The 18,413-nt window shown below is 47.1% G+C and overlaps 1 protein-coding gene across 1 annotated transcript in view; it reads right to left on the reverse strand.

The window, feature by feature from the left end:
- ZSWIM1 (zinc finger SWIM-type containing 1) overlaps window positions 1-18,080 on the reverse strand; it is a 43,438-nt gene extending 25,358 nt beyond the window's left edge. The window contains exon 1 of the mRNA XM_085619379.1: window positions 17,908-18,080. The gene's annotated coding sequence lies outside the window, so the exon portion shown is untranslated. The remainder of the gene's footprint in view (window positions 1-17,907) is intronic.
- Window positions 18,081-18,413: the final 333 nt, after the last annotated feature.

Consider the following 18,413-nt stretch of genomic DNA (forward strand, 5'->3'; position numbering starts at 1 on the left):
CACAAGGATGCCAGTGTGGGATTCATAAATGCTCTCAGAGGTCAGAGGTGTCCTGGGCTGAAGTAACCCACTTTCCTGTTTGAGGTTTTCAGCCAATAGGTTTTGGGCTATTTCCCCTCCCCAAAGGGAGTAGACCTACAAAAGGTGTAGTCACCCTAAAGGTAAGTAGCACATTTGCTACTACCGTACAGCCCCTGCAATGCCCCTAAACTAAGTATTTAGGGCGACCCCTGAAAAGTAATCCTTAATTCCCGAGGACCTATGGAGGAAGAGCACAAAAGAGAGCTGTGCAGTCAAAGAAGACTGAAGACACCCACTGCCTTGGCACCAGCCCTCCCAGCCTGTGTGCAGCCCTCGAGATCCTGTGAAAACCTTAAACTAGTAGGGCAGCCTTCCAAAACCTCTGAAAGGTCTACTACCCTTAAAAAATAAAAAAAAAAAAAGGACTATAACTCCCAAGAACAGCAGCCCTGTTCACTCCAAGAAAGCCCTCTGTGACCTGTGGAACCGCGAAACCTCGCCTTCGGAGCTACTACTGCACTAGACGCCTTCGGCCAGAGTCCAAGTGGCCGACCGATCCCAGTGAGGTTTCCTAGCGATCCAGAGCCTGAGTCCATTGTGGGCTGACCCCTCCAGCCTCAACACAAAGGACCCTCTAACCACAACCGGCAACGATTTTCCGACATCCAAAAACACTCCTGCACCCACAGCCCCCACTTAGTGAGCCAGGCTGACGGTGTACGTTTGGGGGTTGTTTCGTGACCTCCCCAAGTGCTCGTCCTAACCCCTGAAGGTTTACCTCCCAACTCCGCTTTACTTACCTGTAATTGCCACAACTTTGAGTGCCTCCTGGCTCTATGGGGCAACCAAATCAGACCTCTGCACCCAGCCACCCTAAAGCCGCTGGTGGTGCAGTCTTGGAGCTCACTTGAACCCTGCCCTGTGTTGCCCTTAACCCCCTAAGACTGGGTTTGTGATTAAAGTACTTACCTGTAAAATTGCATTTCTATTTTCTTTCCATAGAATAACATTGCTCATTTGAAATATTGCACTAAGTGTGTATTTATTTATTTTTAACTGCAAAGTGTTGCCATTTCTAAAGAGTATCTAACTCCTGAAGTGGTGTCCTGCACAAGTATTGATTTACTGCATTGAAGAGTATTGCTGGTTTGAAAACTTTTCTTACCTGCAACTAAGTTTCTTTGGTTCTAGTAATAAAAGTAAAGTATACTTTTACAAACCATTGGTCTGGATTTAGTCATGGATTGTGTGTAACCATTTCTTGCTTGAGTGTCTACAACCAATGCTTAACACAGCCCTCTGATAAGCCCAACTGCTCACCCACACTACCATAAAAGAGAGCATTGGTATAATCTACTTTAGCCTCTGTAAATCCTGTGGAGATCACTGGACTCTGTGCACACTATACCGTACTTTGGTAGAGTATATACAGAGCGAGCTTCCTACATTTTTAGGTCTCGCGCCTAGCGTTGCAGTGCGCAGCTCTGCTCGCGAAGCGTGAGACCTCTTGTAAAGGGGTTCTGAAAGCTGCTCATGCGTGTGAGCAAGTGTTCGCCGCCCGCTATTGTCTTTAGCGGGGGTTTTTTTTTTTTTTTAAACGCCATGGGATTGGGCAAAGGCAGGCGCATGTCCCGCCTTTGCTCCACCCATTCCCACCGGTGGCCAGCAGACGCAGCAGCACGCGTGCTGGCAACCGGTGGGAATGGGCGTGCCTTTGCCCCCGCTCCTCTGTGGTGCGCACACACCACTGTTTTTTTGTTGACAATAGCGATCGTGACGCAATCGCTTTCAGTGCTGCTTGTTCTTTACTTTTGGTATAATCACGGCACCCGCGCTTTACTTTTAATGTTATAAGTAAAGCGCGGGTGCCGCGATTATACCAAAAGTAAAGAAATAGAAATAAAACGTCTATTTCTTTACATTTGCTATAATCCCGGCACCCGTGCTTTACTTTTAACATTAAAAGTAAAGCGTTGGTGCCGCGATGCTGGTTAGCCTTTTCGGACTGTTGGCGTTGGGTTACTGGCGCTTGAACTGGTTTGGCACGTGTTCTTATAATGCATACAGTGCCGATTTAAGAGGGGGAATGGACGTGCTACAAAACGGGATGTTTTGACTGCAAGAAATTTGCATGTACAAGCTCAGCTTGTGAACTTTGAGATTTAACAAAAACTTTGTGACCCTAACTGATCAAAAGTTTGCAAATATACTGCATAGTGGCTACATGCAGTGCAACGGACACTGCAAGGCGAGCGTGCCACCATTTAGCTGTGCACTGCTTTATACAGATATTTAGAGATGGAATGTTCTCCACGAGATATCAGTGCTCGTTTGACACGGTCAATCATAACACCTTACTGAACCGTATGTCAAATGTCGGCATCGTGGACAAGGCCTGGCTCTGGCTAAAATCCTTCCTAAGTAACAGGTCGTTCCAGGTGTTTGACGGACAAACAGTCTCCTCCAGCATACCCCTGAAGTGTGGAGTCCCCCAGGGCTCCTCTCTTAGCCCTGCGCTTTTTAATATCTATATGAGACCACTGGCTGAGGTAGTTCGTCCGTATGGAGTTAAGATCATATCCTATGCGGACGACACACAGCTGGTGGTCTCCCTAGCGCAGGAAGCCCAACATCCTCTGTCAGGGGGGTCTAACTAAATGCCTGGAGGAGGTGAAGTCCTTGATGACCCTGTCATCGCTAAAGCTCAATGGGGACAAAACGGAGCTTATGCTCCTGGGCCCGGCTGACCCGACCCTCTTCAAGTCATTATGGCCCACCTGCCTAGGCCCCCCCCCCGGTTTCGAAGGATAACATCAAAAGCCTAGGGGTGTGGCTGGACAGGAATCTCTTTTAACACCCAGGCCACAAAGCTTTCTGCCACCTGCTTTGGACTTCTTCGGACATTGAAGGTTCTCCCCCTGCTCCCAATGGAGGCAAAACAAATAGCCATACAGGGCATAATACAGTCACGTCTGGACTCGAACAACGCCCTTTACCTGGGAGCCCCAGAGTACACATTGAACAGACTGCAGCTGGTACAGAACTGCGCGGCCCGTACCTTACTGCAAATCCCCCGCAGAACCTCAGTTAGGGAGGCACTGACCAGCCTTCATTGGCTACCAGTACAGAAAAGAGTCTCTTTCAAAGTAATGTGCATTGCCCACCAGGCCTTCTGGGACTCGGGCCCCAAAATCATGCGTAGCCTAGTCAGCCAATATCATCCAGACAGAGACCTACGCTCTAGTCAGGCGTTCAAGGCAACGGTTCCCAGAATTAAAAGGACTAGAGCAGGTGGAAGAATGTTCACCTTCAACGCTTCAAAAATCTGGAACTCCCTTCCCCTTCACCTGAGATCCAACCCCAACCTCGCCTCCTTTCGTAAACAACTAAAAACACATCTGTTTAAATCTCGGTAACTATTCAGCCCCTCCTCCCTCCTCCCAGTTCTGCTATCCTCACTAAACCCCCTCATCTGGTTCCTCTAGCGCTTGGACGCCCCAGGGCAGCAACCGCGCTGTATAAATTCATTTTCATTCATTCATGGCTTTAACTTAATAAAAAGCGAGACCTATTGCATTTTTAATGCTTGTTGGATCAGCAGGGAGGTCTACAACTTTGCATTTGCTGGACCACTCCGAAAAAAAGTGACCACAGGACTACATTCCAAAATTGCCTTCACATTCAACTGTATTTTTGAATTGACAAAGTGTCCAAATTTGAAAAGTCTTGTTAGGGCCTTAGTAAAGTCCCTTTAGTATTTTTTAAAGTTTAAAAGCCTTCTTTAGTTAGGGTTAAAAGTGCCTAGAAGTTTTTTTGTCCTTTTTAAAAAGGCCACTGTTAGACCTGGCACCATTGGGGTGGTTCTCCCTTCCATTTTTCGCTGTTGTCTCCTCTGTTCTTGCTGGTAATAGATGCTCTGGGCGCTGTGCGATTGCCATTCAGCGCCACAGCGTGAATGCTTCCTGTGTAAATATGACATGTGAATTGGTATATCCATGATTGGCTTATTTGGTTTACCTGTTAGTCCCTAATAGCATGGCCTGTGTGTGCCCAGGGCTGGTAGCCCAAATGCTGTTGGTGTGCCTGCAGCGCTGGTTTGCGCCACCCACAGAAGCAGCTTGTAAAGTGTGTCTCAGACCTGCCACTGCAGAGTCTGCGTGCAGTCCAGAACTGCCATCTTGGCTGTGAAGTGCACCCACTTCCCAGCCCCTGAACCTTCCCTTGGCATCATGTAAGCCACCCATACGGTAGGGTGCATTGTATGTGTAAGGTAGGGCATGCTCTGATGTGTGTAGCATGTCCTGGTAGTGAATTATACCCAATTTCGTTTTTCACTACTGTAAGGCTACCTGTTCTCCATAGGCCAGAATGGGAGGTTTGACTATTACATTCTATAGTCCTAACTGACCCAAAGAAAATGGTAGAAAAACGAATTTAGTATTCCTGAGGTCAGAATATTAAAATACATCTTTTAGTGAAGTTTACTTTTATATTCTGTGTTTGAAAATACCACTTTTAGAAAGTAGGTATTTTCTTGCCTAAGCCTTCCAGTGTGCTCTGCTGTTATGTGTATTGGCTGTCTGGTTTTGGAGGGATAGGGCAGGCTGAGTCAGACCTGGGTTGACTAGAGAGATCTGCATTGGAGTATGGGGATGGGTAGCTCCTGGACCTGAATAGGGCTGTGCCTGGCAAGGTGAATGCTGGCTCCACCTCCCACTGTGCGTCTGATGGCAGACCCCCTCTTTCTGAAAGGAAGGATGCAGCCTGGTAAACAAAGTTCTCCAGGACTGGGCAGAACTGGTTCCGACTGGGTTCAGTGACTTGTAGCTTCTGAGAACAAAGACTTTTGGGGTATAAATATCTGTGTTGAAACCCCTACAATTTGTATTGCTCCGGGACAACAAGAACCTCTGTCCGTGTAACTGAAGGGATCTGCAGGAGATGACTGTCCTTGTGCGCTGTTTCTTGAAATGGCCTGAAGGGGTTACTACTGGACTTGGAAGAAGAGGAAAAGGACTTTAAAGGAACTTTTATTTTTGCTACAGCAATCACCCAAGGGCTAGAAGAGAGCTAGCCTCCTGCTGGAGTCTCAGGCACATCAGACTCCACCACCAGCCTCCCGTTTCCTCCCAGCGAGGATTTCCATCTGCAGGTGAGGCTCCTGTGAGTTCCAGGGCCTCTAGTTCTACTGTGGAGAAGAGAGTGCTGAAAATCATCGCTAACGCCCGTTAGTGAGCCGCCGCAGCTGAAGAGCCTAAGGAAAATCATTGCGCTGATGCCGCTGAGTGCTCGCTACCGGAGATCATCGCATCGCCTGTTTGCGGGCTGCCAAAGGCTCACTAACCAGAGATCATCGCATCGAGTTAATCGCTTCACGACATCGCAGCGCGGAAGCTGAGCGTCCGCCATTTTCATCGCATCAGGATCACCGCTCCCTCGCGGAGCACCATTTCTTTTCATCGCAACAAGATCACACATGCAACAGGCTCGGCGCATCAACCTCCCTTCGTGGCAAGGATTTCGACACATCGCCGGCTTAGCGTGGAGAAGTTTGTCTCTTTGTCCTGCACACAGATCAGCGCATCATCCTCCCTTGCAGCAAGGATTCAACACATCGCTGGTCAAGCGTGAGGAAAATCATCGCTACAACTCCTTAGCGACATTTTGGTTGCTTTGCTACAGAATCCAGGTATTTTGTGAGAAAAAGGGTCGCAGACACCACTGCCTTGAACTGAACTCCTCTTTGCACACTTTGAACTATCTTTGCAGCCTTTTTAAAGTAACCCTATTTTCCTAGTATTGTGGATTTTTACTGTTATTAGTCTTGTGTTAAATCTATATATAAAGATACTTATTTTTTATAACTACTTGTGTGGTGTCCCTTTGTAGTGTTCTTCACTGCGTTACTGTGTATGGTCATAAATGCTTCACACTACCTCTGAGATAAGCCTAGCTGCTCATGCTACGTTACCACAGGGGTTATCAAAGGGCGTAGCCCGCTTACTCTGACTTAGGAAGAAGGATCCCTACTGGGACAGTGGCCAGCCATTGCCAACTAGAGACCCCCATTTCTAACAGCCACAACTTTAGTCAATAATGGGATATACAGAGAATGTGGTTGTGGAACTCAACTTGACCCCTTTCTTCCATCTTGGCATGCAGGATCTAAGAAAGGACTCTTTGTTGACTTTAAAAAGATTAAAAGTGGTTACACTCCTACCAAGGTCAACCTCTAGGGGCTCTTGCCAGAATATGCTAAAGAACACCCTACTGCAGAGTAGGACCTCCTTCCAGAAGGAGAAAGTGGTGCTGAGGATTCCAGAAGGAGAAAGTGATGATGAGAACAAATGCTAACCCCCTCAGGTTAAAGATGTGGTACCTGCACACATCTTTACAAAAGTAGTGGCAAGGATATCTAGCTCCCACACAGTTGGGACTGGCACCCCAAGCAACACTGAGAACAGCCTCAAAGAGGAGGACGTCTTTTTAGCAAGGTTGACTCGCAGGCTAACCCTGGAGGATAGATTTCTGGTAATAGAAAGAGAAGAAATGAGTCTAGCAGACGTAAATGAGGAACAGAGAGAACGCTTACTACCCTAAAATCCCCAAAGGGGTTGCCCTCAAGAATGAGGAAGGCGATGACCTCATCAAATGGTTCACAGCTGTCGCGAGGCCCTGTGGAACAAGAAAAGGCGAAGAAGTCACACTGGGGGAGCATGGCTTTGGGAACTATTAACTGGTAAGTGCAGGTATAGTCCCTGACACTCACTGAGGCAGATGCGGAGTCCTATGATCTCATGAAGGGTACCAGGATTGCGGGCTTCGGAGTCACCATTGAGGAATATAGAATTAGATTTGGGGGCCGGACAGTAAAAAGTCTTGGGTTGACTTCAAAGACTACCCCGTGAAAACACTAGATGGCTGGTTAACTAGAAGTTAAGTGCATGACTATGATGGGTTTTATAATCGGTTTATCAAAGAACGCATTAATGAAAAGTTGCATCAGTATCTGGTCCAATTTCTCCCCATGAATTGGGAAAGAAGGCAGACCAATGGGGAAACAGGTTGTTGTCTCTTCTGCAATCCCAGCTGAAAGTCTTCAGCATGGGCTGAGGCAGAACTGAAAACCCATGCAGAGATGCTGGGAATTCCTGAGTTGGTGTGTACACAGAGCCGAGCACAGGGTGAAAAAGAAGTTTTGGAGATTGGAATAATGGCTCAATCTTCCAAGAGAAAAGGTAAGAAGACTGGGGGACCAGATTCTGTGCAGCAAAAAGCCAAGCACCCCTCTCGTCAGGGAAAGGCCCTGTCTATGCAACGTTAACATTATCAGGTTGAGCTCCTGAGCCAAGGGGAACCCTCTAGGGAACAGCTGTGTCAAGGACAGAGGACCTGTCCTACTCTAGAAAGCCTACAACAGCAAGCTGCTGCACAGGAAAATGGAGAGGTCAATGGCTCCCAAAGGACCTATTGGGAGGAGGGACTCCATTACATGGAGCAAGAAACCCCAAAGCTGGTACCGCTAGGAGCGTGGTAGTGTCTCAGTAGTTTAAAGAATTCCTCCTCACATTTGCCAAAGACATCCCCCTAGCTGGTCAACTTGGTTAGATTAAAACTTGGAATAGGCTAGTTAGCCATTTCTACTGGCCAAACATGTCCCAGAATTTTGCAGCTCCTGTGTCACCTGTCAAGCCAGTGGCAAGACGGGTGGCCACCTAAAGGACCCCTTAATCGCAATACCAGTGGTTGGAGTTTCCTCTGAAAGGGTAGGTGTGGACGTAGTTGGTCCACTTAAACCTCACCTAGCATCAGGAAATAAATTCATACTGGTAGTAGTGGATCATGCTATCAGGTATCCTGAGGCAATCCCCTTTAGGACTGCTGCAGCCCCTGCAGTAGCGAAGGTCTTCATTGGTATCTTTACAAAGGAATGGTTTCTGTAAGGAGGTGGTGTCAAACGGATACAAACTTCATGTCTTGTTTTCTGATGTGGAATGAGTGTGGAGTGGCCTATAGGTTCACTACACCTGATCAATCACAAACCAGTGGCCCCGTTGAAAGGTTCAACAAGACATTGATAGGTATGATCATGGGACTCTGAAAAATTCAAAAGGAGATGGGGTGTACTTTTGCTATGCCTGTTTTTCGCCTACAGAGAGGTACCTCAGAAGAGAGCAGGGTTTCCCTCTTTGAACTTCTGTTTAGCCATCCTGTTAGGGGACCACTGTCTTGTGAAGGAGGGTTGGGAGAAGCCTCTCTGAAAAACTAAGCAAGATATTGCAGACTATGTACTAGGCCTATGTTCCTAGATGGAAGACTACGTGGAGAAAACATTGAAAACTCTTGAGGCCAGCAATTCTTTGTGGAATTTTTATTGGTTTTTATTTCAACATCACTACTGTTAAAACTGAATAAGTAGGTTACACCTTGCCCCTACAATAAGCCTGTCTGCTCTGTGCCGTAGTTACCAGGGGATTGAGCTCCAGTTTACTTAGTGACTTTAGTGATCCACCATGACAGGGACGGTGATTATTACTTTAGGTTGGGGGGGGGGGGGGGGGGGGGGGGGCTTCCGCGCTTGCCTGTGCACAAGATGGCCACCACCTAGGAGTGCTCCGTTAGCCATCCAACATTCCGACAGCAATCCGACATCATCGGCATAGTAAAACCCTATTCCAGCTACTGCCCCGGGGAGTGCTGGATAAGAGCTGCACAGCGGTGTGCTGATCGTGCCTGAAGGAGCCACTAGCAGACGGACGGAGTGGGGACTGGAAGAGGCGTGAACTGCGGCCTTGGCCCGGCAAGAGTGTGGCGGCACGAGTGGTGCCGGCTACGCACCTGGAGACTTGCCCTTACCGCTACTGCAGAATGCTACAAGTACCTGCCTTGATGGGTGGACGCCAGAGATTGGAGCGGCTGCTTCCCGGGGCGCTGTGCTGAGCGACGCCTGCCTGCGCGGAGTAACACTGCCTCATCTGGCCGTAGTGCGGAGGTGCTGAGCACTGAAATGGAGATATTGTGAGGGGAGAGAGCTGGCTGAGCACCACGCAGTGGAGCAGCGAGAATCTAGCAGCGCAGCCTCAGGCCAGTCTGAGGCCTATATCTGCTGGGGCATGGCGCCATTATAAAGAGACGCAGACTGAGGGCTGCGAGGGGCCGGTGGTCAGCAGCCCCTCCAGGGCGCATGGAGAAGACAGCGCTTCGAAAATTGAAACATCGTCCCGCGTTATCTCCGGGTGAAGGGCGAATTGAGAGATTGGGCCTGCTAGCGCAGGCGATTGCTATCGCTACCTGTTGCTCTGTGGACTCCCCTTAACAGAACCGCTTTGTGGAGAGAATCGACATCTGGTGCCCTGATACAGGAATACAATGTGGGGAGCCCAAAGACCTGCTAGCAGAACTGATAAAGACTGATGTGAGCTGCATACCCGTCTGGGACTGGTCTACCCCCCCCCCCCTCAAGTGCCCCCTGCTGGACTACATACTGGGCCTCCCCGCATATTGGAGTTACGCTGGGGATCCCCTGCCCGGCGATTAGTCTGGTGCGCAGCCGCGATTGAGCTGTGGCCCCCATACTGTAATAAAACGTGAAGTGCGTGACAGGGTGACCCGAAGCAGGAGAAGTGGTGTTTGGACGCTTCTGAATCATGGACAAGGAGGGTAGCGTCGATAAGGGCACCGCAGAGAGGAATGATATGGTAGAGAAGGCGGATGGGACATTCAACAAATCCTGGCGGCAATGCAGAGGAGCCTGTCTACCATAGATGGCAAAACCGACTCCTTGACCTAAAGTATGGACTGTATGTCGGGATGGTTAGACAAAGACACTGAGCGCCTTGATATGGCAGAGAGGCGGGTAACTGAGGTCGCAGAGGCTCAGATACAAACGAGCAGCGCCCAGAGACAGATGGGGAAGTTGCTGAACGCCCAGCAAGACAATTTAGAAGATTTGGAGGCCAGGTCGAGGAGATGCAATATTAGTATCACGGGTCTTCCTGAATCTACGGCTATGGCTAACATGGAGATATTCGTGGAACAGATCTAGTAACACTCCTAGGCCATAATACTTTCTGCCATGTTAGTCGTGGAGCGCGCCCACCGCTCCCTTGGTCCTAGGCCTCCGCCAGGATCTCCCCCCGCCCTGTGATTGCCAAGTTATTGAATTACAGGGACGCGGCGCTGAACCAGGCTAGGGAGAAACACGACTTACAGTTTGAGGGCTCATCGATTTCACTCTTCCCGGACTTCACCATGAGGGTACAGGAAGGACGGCAACAGTTTGCCCCCTTGAAGCGCCAGCTGAGAGAGAATAGCATGGAATATGCAATGCTGTACCCAGCTAGATTGAGTGTCACCATGGAAGGCAAATAAAAATTTGTACTGACCCTAAATTATTGCAGAAGGCCCTCAAGGAGTACATCAAAGCCAGCAAGGGGAAGAGAGCTGCTGGGGAGCCAGTCAGCTCGGCTGGCGGAGACTTGGTGGAGCGGGACTAACATGGTTGTATTTTGAGGTTATTTAATACTTTTTTGCTGAACAGATACGATTAATATGAACTGCTGTTTGAAGATTGTTCAAGGGGAGATATGGATACCTGCTGTCCTTTAATGATGGAAATAACCGTATATGCATATCTGGAGCTGAGAGCAGCACGGACCAAGACAGAGATTAAGACTGTAGAACAGTCGCTGCCAGCTCCTGGCTCGCTCCGATCTGGTGGGATGGTTACTGACAGGGTGGCAGCGGGATTCTTTCAATCCTAATTGGAGGCTCGTGAATTGGTGCCTGATTGTTAGAATAAGGAGCGGATGGCTACGTCTTTACTCAGATTCAGTGGTACTCGAAGCGGTGAGCAGGTAACATCCGCCCCTGCGTGCTGTCCACTGTATGGCGGTTTGCTAGAAATGCTCTTTATTAGATGTAATCTTTTCTGGAGTCATTTTCAATAATTGGGGGGGGGGGGGGGCTGGGGCTGGCAATATCGATAATGCTAAGTTGGGGTGTGCATAGCGTGGGAGGAGGGAGGGTCTCTCTGGGGTTTTGTTTTTGTTGGCAGAATGCATACGCTATCTACCAGATTCACGAGCAGTGCATTGTAATGTTGCAGTTTGGGGGGAAGTCGCATTGCAGAAAGTAGCAGCATAGAGATAGTCAAGGAAGTCTGGAATGACACAGGGACAGGGCAATACAATCCGCTTCTTAACATGGAATGTCAGGGGCCTTAATGATTTTAGAAAGATGCGAAAGGTAAACGCTTATATTGTAAGACAAGATTGATATCGATTTACTGCAGGAGACACTTGCCCAGATAGTGGAATACTCATGCGCCAGTGCTTGCATGGGGCCTTTCACACAGCGGGGTTCACCACACATGCCAGAGGCATACTCACGTGGGTTAACCCCAAGTGGGGAATCCAACTGGAAGCAATTGAGGCAGACCCAGAAGGCAGGTTTGTAATCTCTAGATGTCGTGGGAGGGTAATGGAGTTGATTATAGTTAATATTTATGGTCCTAACTACAACAATCCACAGTTCTACCAAGGATTGTTCGGGCGCCTGGGAGGGTTGTCCACTTTAACGCAGGTGTGGGGTGGGGATCTCAATTGCGCACTTGACCCGACAGTGGACCACTCCGGGGTGCCTGACTCAGCGCCCTTCGGCTGCTGCCAGAGCCATTATAGACACGGCAATCCAGTCAAATATGATAGAGGTCTGGAGAACGCTGTCACCAGCTGCAGGGGGCTTCACCCACTACTTTGCATGACCTTCACACCAGAATTGTTTCCAGTCTTATGTACCCGCAGATCTGAGCTTGCTCGACTCACACCAGCTCCTTTTCTTATCATTCCCCAATAATGATAAAGGTTGAAAGCCCACAGAAGAGGCCAACTCCTTTTACGTGGCGGTTTCCGCCGTATGCTCTGCTAGACAGAGTATTCAAATCAGAGATTGCTAAGGCCATATAAAACTTCTTCGACAAACATTGGCTCTGTCCGTCAGTTTTCTACAGTATTCAAGACTTCTAAAGTGTATGTAAGGGGGATAGCAATATCCAAACACTCTGTGGTTCTCCGGTCTCTCAAGGGGAAGGTTGGCTCTCCTGGAGGGTTGCTTGGATGAGCTAGAGTGGGACGCCCTCGCGGGCAGAGGGGATCGAGCAGCAGAAGAACTGAAAACTGTACTGGAGGAATACCACGAAACAGCGGACAGCGAAGTGAAGTTCATGGGTAAATATGCGGTCGCCAAAACATTTGGGGAGGGCGAGAGTCCGGGTTCAGTCTTATCGGCTCTGCTGAGAAACAGGAACGAATCAGGTTGTGTGTTTGAACTGCGAGCAGCGAGTTGTTGAGGGACCCTTCCGCAATAGCGGATAGGTTCAACCAGTATTATTCTGATGTTTACTGCTCCAGAGTGACAGCAGACGATGCTATGATCCTAGACTACTTAGAACATATTCCGATGCCGTAGTTGGCAGATGAACATAGGGAGCATCTTATGAAGCCATTGGATACTCTTATTGTGTCATCTTATGCAGATGACACTCTCCTGTATATTAGGGACCCGGCGTCCAAGCTTTCCCCAGTTTTGAATGAGGTGGTAAGATATGGCGAACTCTCGGGCCTTACAAGTAACTGGAGTAAGTCAACTAGCTTACCATTATAAAACAAAATCAAAGCTGCACCACTTATCATACAATTCACAATATTCCGTTTGTGTTGAAAATATAAAGTTGCTCCTTTAATGAATCTTTATTTTAATTTGTCACAAGCCACAGCCAACGCGTTTCGTTCTTAGATAGAACTTCTTCAGGGCTGCAATTAAAAAAAATATATAAAAATATACTCCTCAAAATACTTTCATGTATAAAAGCTCAAATATATACATATGTCCTGGTGTGCATGTGTACAACAACACGAAATTGCAAACATGCATCTCCAAAAAACTTACTAGCCAATTCATTTGATCTGAACACATACATCAACTTTATCTCCGGAAAATCTATCAAACCTAACCCGAATCTGACCTTATGGGAACTAGATCCAAAAGGTTAATATCCAATGGTTGGTGCCTGCAATTGTCATGTCATTATAAAATGATTGATAATCCATAGGTCACAAAATACAAACCGCTATTTCTCTAATTATTATAAATAGTATTGCAATTAATAATACATCGTCACAGGGTACCAAAAATTATGGTATACAGACTTGAGTACATGTCTTGTTGGATGATACAATTGTATTTATATCCATCCTAAAAACTCCAAATGGAGCAACAAACAATGACTATTTGTCTGAAGTCCGGTTACACCAAACGAAAAAAGTGAGAAGGTATAAAATTATATACACACACACACACCACAGAAAATGGAGGCAAAAAGACTGAGCAATGAAGAGGGACATACCAATTTGTAGATATTTTTAAGATTGAATCCAGTGACAGTTATACGTCAAAAGATTGTTTCTCTTGAGATGGTACTCACAAATCTCCATAGGCAATGAGCACAAGATTACAACCAAAGGAGGAAAAGAAAAAAAAAAAAACCACTTAGGTCAACACCATGTTTAACCAACATACTTTCAGACATCACTAGTGAATCGCCAAACAACACATTATAGCCTACCTTCTATCGCTTCCGGCATCTATGTTCTATCTGACGCCGAGTATCCAAGTGGTATTGCTGCACTTAATTCATCGCAGCATTAGGGCAATAGTCTTGTATCCACACACAAATTATATCAGATAGTTCCACAGTCAGAACCAAACATTTATTGATGTTTGGAAATATAATATACCTAAAACAACCAAATGGAAACAAAACACACATGTGCATCCGCTTGCTAAGATTTCTTAAATCGCTCTTAATAGATCACTTCATTGTGCTTTCATCTTTATTCGGATGCACGATATGCACCTGCACATTCTAAATTATACGAATTTTTAGCAACCTTCATCCGTTGTTCAATATTCTATACCCATAACGCACATTTCAATATGCGCTGTGAAAATTCAACACAGATATTGGCATTATAGATTCATAAGTTTGAACATCGAAACAAAATGCTAATCGCGCAACCTTATTTAAACAATTGTGTATAAGCCATCCACCCATCAGATGTCCTGATGAAAGTCAATGTGGAGAATTATCGCTACCACAGGGTGGTGCCCTTGGACAGAGGGGATTTTTGGAGTATGCACACAGACTGACCTAATGGTATATGAAGTACTGGTATCACTTTCATAGTTGGTGCCTCTCTCGGGTGAATTGGTCCACTGTCCAGTTGCATGTGTTTAAAAACTATCTTACCATTGTCTTTGGCCATGGAGCCTGTTGAATTAGATTACCTCTTGGCATGGACCACTGACCCTGTGCGCTACTTCGGAGTGAAGGTACACACAGACTATGAGCTGGTTCTCAGTGAGAACTATGGTAAAGCTATTACTAAATTAGAAGATGTGGAGCGATAGATACAATTGCCCTGGTCTCTATTGGGGTGTGTATCACTAATGAAGATGGTAGTGCTCCCAAGATTTTTATTTCTGTTTGTCAATGTTCTGATGGTGCTTGCGGCGCACATATTTAGGGTCATCTGCTTATTAGGGGCAGAGCCGCACTCGCGTGTTAGGTGGAACACTCTCACGCTAACCTACTCCAGGGGTAGTCAGAGAGCCCCGGATTTAGAATTATATTATCGCGCGGCGCAAAGTTCACACGCCTACCACAGGGTTCATGAGCAGGCTGGCATCCCGGATCTACAGATTGAAAGGGTTGCGGCTGCACCTTCTTCCGTACAAGTATTGCTGTTTCATGCCCCTACTAAAACGAGCGAGGATATTAGACTGTTACTCACGCATGGCAAAATCTGTTAAAAAGGCAGGAAGGAGCGGTCCTGTACTGCCCCTTGACACCGGTGGGGTGGGTCCACTGGCTGCCGATTGGTCGTAAAAGAGGTGGTGTGTGCGCTGGCATCAATCAACATCACAAAAATTGAGGATCTCTTCTCGGAGTGTAAGGCTTGTGAGTGGGCTGATGTTGAGACAGAAGGCCATGAATACACACCGCTGGTGCGATTCCACTTTCACAGAGTGAGACATGCCTTCCGTGAGAGGCTTGGGAGGATACGATGAACCGCCTGGGGGTAACAGCCCTATCTTTCCTTTTACGCGCTGATTCTCCTAGGTAGATAGTATTTATATCATAACACACGAGTATCGCAGAAATCATTACACTAAAGCTAGGATGGAATGGTAAAATGACTTTGGGGTGGCGCTGGATGACACCACCTGGCGATATTGTTGCAAAATCACGCAGACAGTCTCCTTGAACAGGAGACATCGTCTCATACATTTTAAGTTTCTTAACAGGGTCTATTATACATCCAAGAGGCTACACCGATATGGCCTCCGCGACGCCGCAGAATGCGGGCGGTGTAGAGTTAATCCTGATGGGTTTTTACATATTGCCTGGTGGTGCCCGGTGGTAGCCAGATATTGAGAGTTAATCTATCACGTGCTAGTGACATCACAGGACTACCACTGGAATGCGACCCATGAGTGGCCCTATTGGGTTATACGAAGAAAATGAGGAAAGGAGCTCGGCGTTTAATTGACATGGGTTTATTGCATGCCAAACGCAGGGTGGCTATATGTTGGGCTCAAGGACCAACACCTACAACTGAAGACTGGCCAAAGGATATGGTATATTGCAAAATGCAATCTGAATTATATGGTGAGCTGCTACCTCCTCAGAACTGCCCAAAAAGTTTATGGTCTGTATCTGAGTTACTTAGCTGGAAAAGAGGTGGAAGCGACTGAAAGGAATGGCTCATCTCGATTGCGCTGCCTAGCTTAGAGTCTTCGCATCATGGCTTATTCTACACAGCATTTTTCCTTTTGCTTGTGGATTACTTGTTGTTCCTGGGGAGTGCTGCGAGGTGTCCTGTCCCCACCACCTCTCAACCCATTAAAGGTCCCAGGAAGTCACTCTGATCAGATCTATAGGAATGGATGAGACAAGAATGCTATTCATGTTTGACTCGGGCGAAGACCCGCTCTGCTTTTCGCCTCCCTAAAGTCACTGTAAAGTTCTAACTTTCCCTCTACAATGTTGCCCCTCTTTTCCTCCCAGCTTGGAATTGCTTGGAGAACTGCCAGGGCAGGAGCCCATGGATGGGCGGCTGGCACCGGCCCTTCTGCAGTTGTCTGTGTATATAAATTCCTGGTCAGCAGCCAGCGTGCCCCTGGCATGGCAGAGTGGCAGTGCCCTATTGGAAGCCAGGGGCTCCGGGGCAGAGGGAGGCAGCGAGACTGCTGTGAGTTATTCCATATCCCTGTCTGAAGATGAATTAATCGGGGTATTGATCGTGCCAAAGATCTCTTTTGTGATTGAGTTTTAACGCCAGTCAACCAGTCATTTAACCAAATCTATGGCCTGGAAATATGAAATAAAAGGCTGGTGGCTTAAAGTGGTTCCTTTCTTTGTTAAAATAAAAAAAAGTTGTGCACGTTCAGATGGGGTTCAAACCTACAGCTGAGGTAGTTTTACATCCGACCCTCCCCAGAGAGTGCTATACGACTCCAAGCATTTTCTTCCGGTCCAACCTTTTCCCTGGAGCCGAGAAATGCCTGCTGTAGATACAAATGCATGGCCGGCGGCTAATGCCGCTCTTTAAACAGACCGTCCTCTGCCCTTGGCTGCCGCTTTCTGCAAAGTGAACTAGGGCGCTTCGTGCCAGGAAGCGGCTTGAGCGTCTGATCGATGGAGCTAGCAGACTGCGTCTGTGTATACAATTGTTCCATGCCAAAGTTTAACATTCGTTTTACTTCACCAATTACAATTTAAGTGTCTAGAAAACTACTGTTTCCCAAGCTAGTAGCGAACCTCACATTGGCGTTAGAATGAAATATATTTCCCAACACAAGGGTTACTAATTTTGTCCGCACCGTGACGATTTCATTGTAATGCATATGTTGCTGCAGCAGTGCCCTGAACCCACTGAGGTACCTCGCCGCAATATGCATGAGTCTGCATTGGCCACCTCGGAGATCAAGGAACCATTTATTCATTAGCCGGTGTTGACAGAAGGCGGCGAAAATGTGTGTCAACAACGAAGCCCACAACCAACACCTTCACTCCTGCTGAGAAACACTTTAAAATAGCACAAATGCATGGAAACAGAAGTAAACAATAACAAGCATTTGCAATGTAATAGGTATCGCATGTACGCGAGTTTGAGCTACTGGAAAACAAAATGACAATGCCTTTTATTTATGTTTTGGTTTTTAAAACATAAATAAAAGGCTTTTGTCATTTACAAAGCCAATAGCTTAAACTTGCGTAACTGCGAGATCTATTGCATTGCAAATGCTTGTGTATCTTGCAGCCCACATAAAGGGGTACAAATTCAATACAAAAGAGGCGTACCAGAAGTGGCCACAGTACTTTTAACGTTACCCCTCAAAGAAGGCACAATATGCAATAGCCGCCACGCCAATGAACACACACAACTGTGAATCATAGGTCAAAAGAAACCAACCGGACCTCGCCACGGAGAGGGACTCCAGAATGCGAAACCTTCGGAATTCAACACAGCATTGAATAGGAGGCCCACAGATCAACATGAAAAATAATATGGTTCTTCACAAATCAGTAGCAATGCTCCTACTATGGCTTCAGGTAATGGCAACAAGACTCGTCTATGTCCATCTAGAAAGACACAAAAAAAACTCTAGGAAAGACGTTCCGGAACACAGCACAAGTCTTAAAAGTATTCCTATTGAAGTAGAATATGTTTTTTCCAGCTGAGGTGCACAGAACTGTACTGAAAAAAGTCCTAGACCTAAGCACGATATTTACACCAGGCCTTACCAGATATGCATACTTACAATAGGGTAACCACCAGTCCGCCACTCCCTGAGAACCGTCAGACGGCAAATTCAGCGTGACATTCGACGTAAACTGTAGATGTTTTAACGGATTTATCTTGTTCGTGATTCACCACTTCCGGCTCGTATAAATAACAATCCACGCCTCGTGAGAATGGTTTTGGCGTGGACGTGACTGGTAGAGTGTAAAATGGCCTAAGATTGGGGCATTGAGAGCACCATTAGCCAATCCTAGTAGGCAAACTGAATTCCGAAGTTTTGATTGGTCGAGAAGCTCCCTTGCACTACAGTCTCGCCTGTCCTCACCAATCCGAGAATTCCACTCATTTAGGGTGTGCTTGGCGTTGATTCGCGCTGAGTTTAAGACATTTGTTGTCTGTTGTGAGTAGTTTGTGTTAGAACTTCTTGGATAGTGGCGCAGTCTAGCATACTGAGCTTGGTTGTTCCTGTCTGCTTTTTCATATTTTAAGCTCTTTACGATTTTAGGAGGCGCGGATAGGTCAGAA

Source organism: Triturus cristatus, chromosome 7 (genome assembly GCF_964204655.1).
Source record: "Triturus cristatus chromosome 7, aTriCri1.1, whole genome shotgun sequence".
Lineage (NCBI taxonomy): Eukaryota > Metazoa > Chordata > Amphibia > Caudata > Salamandridae > Triturus > Triturus cristatus.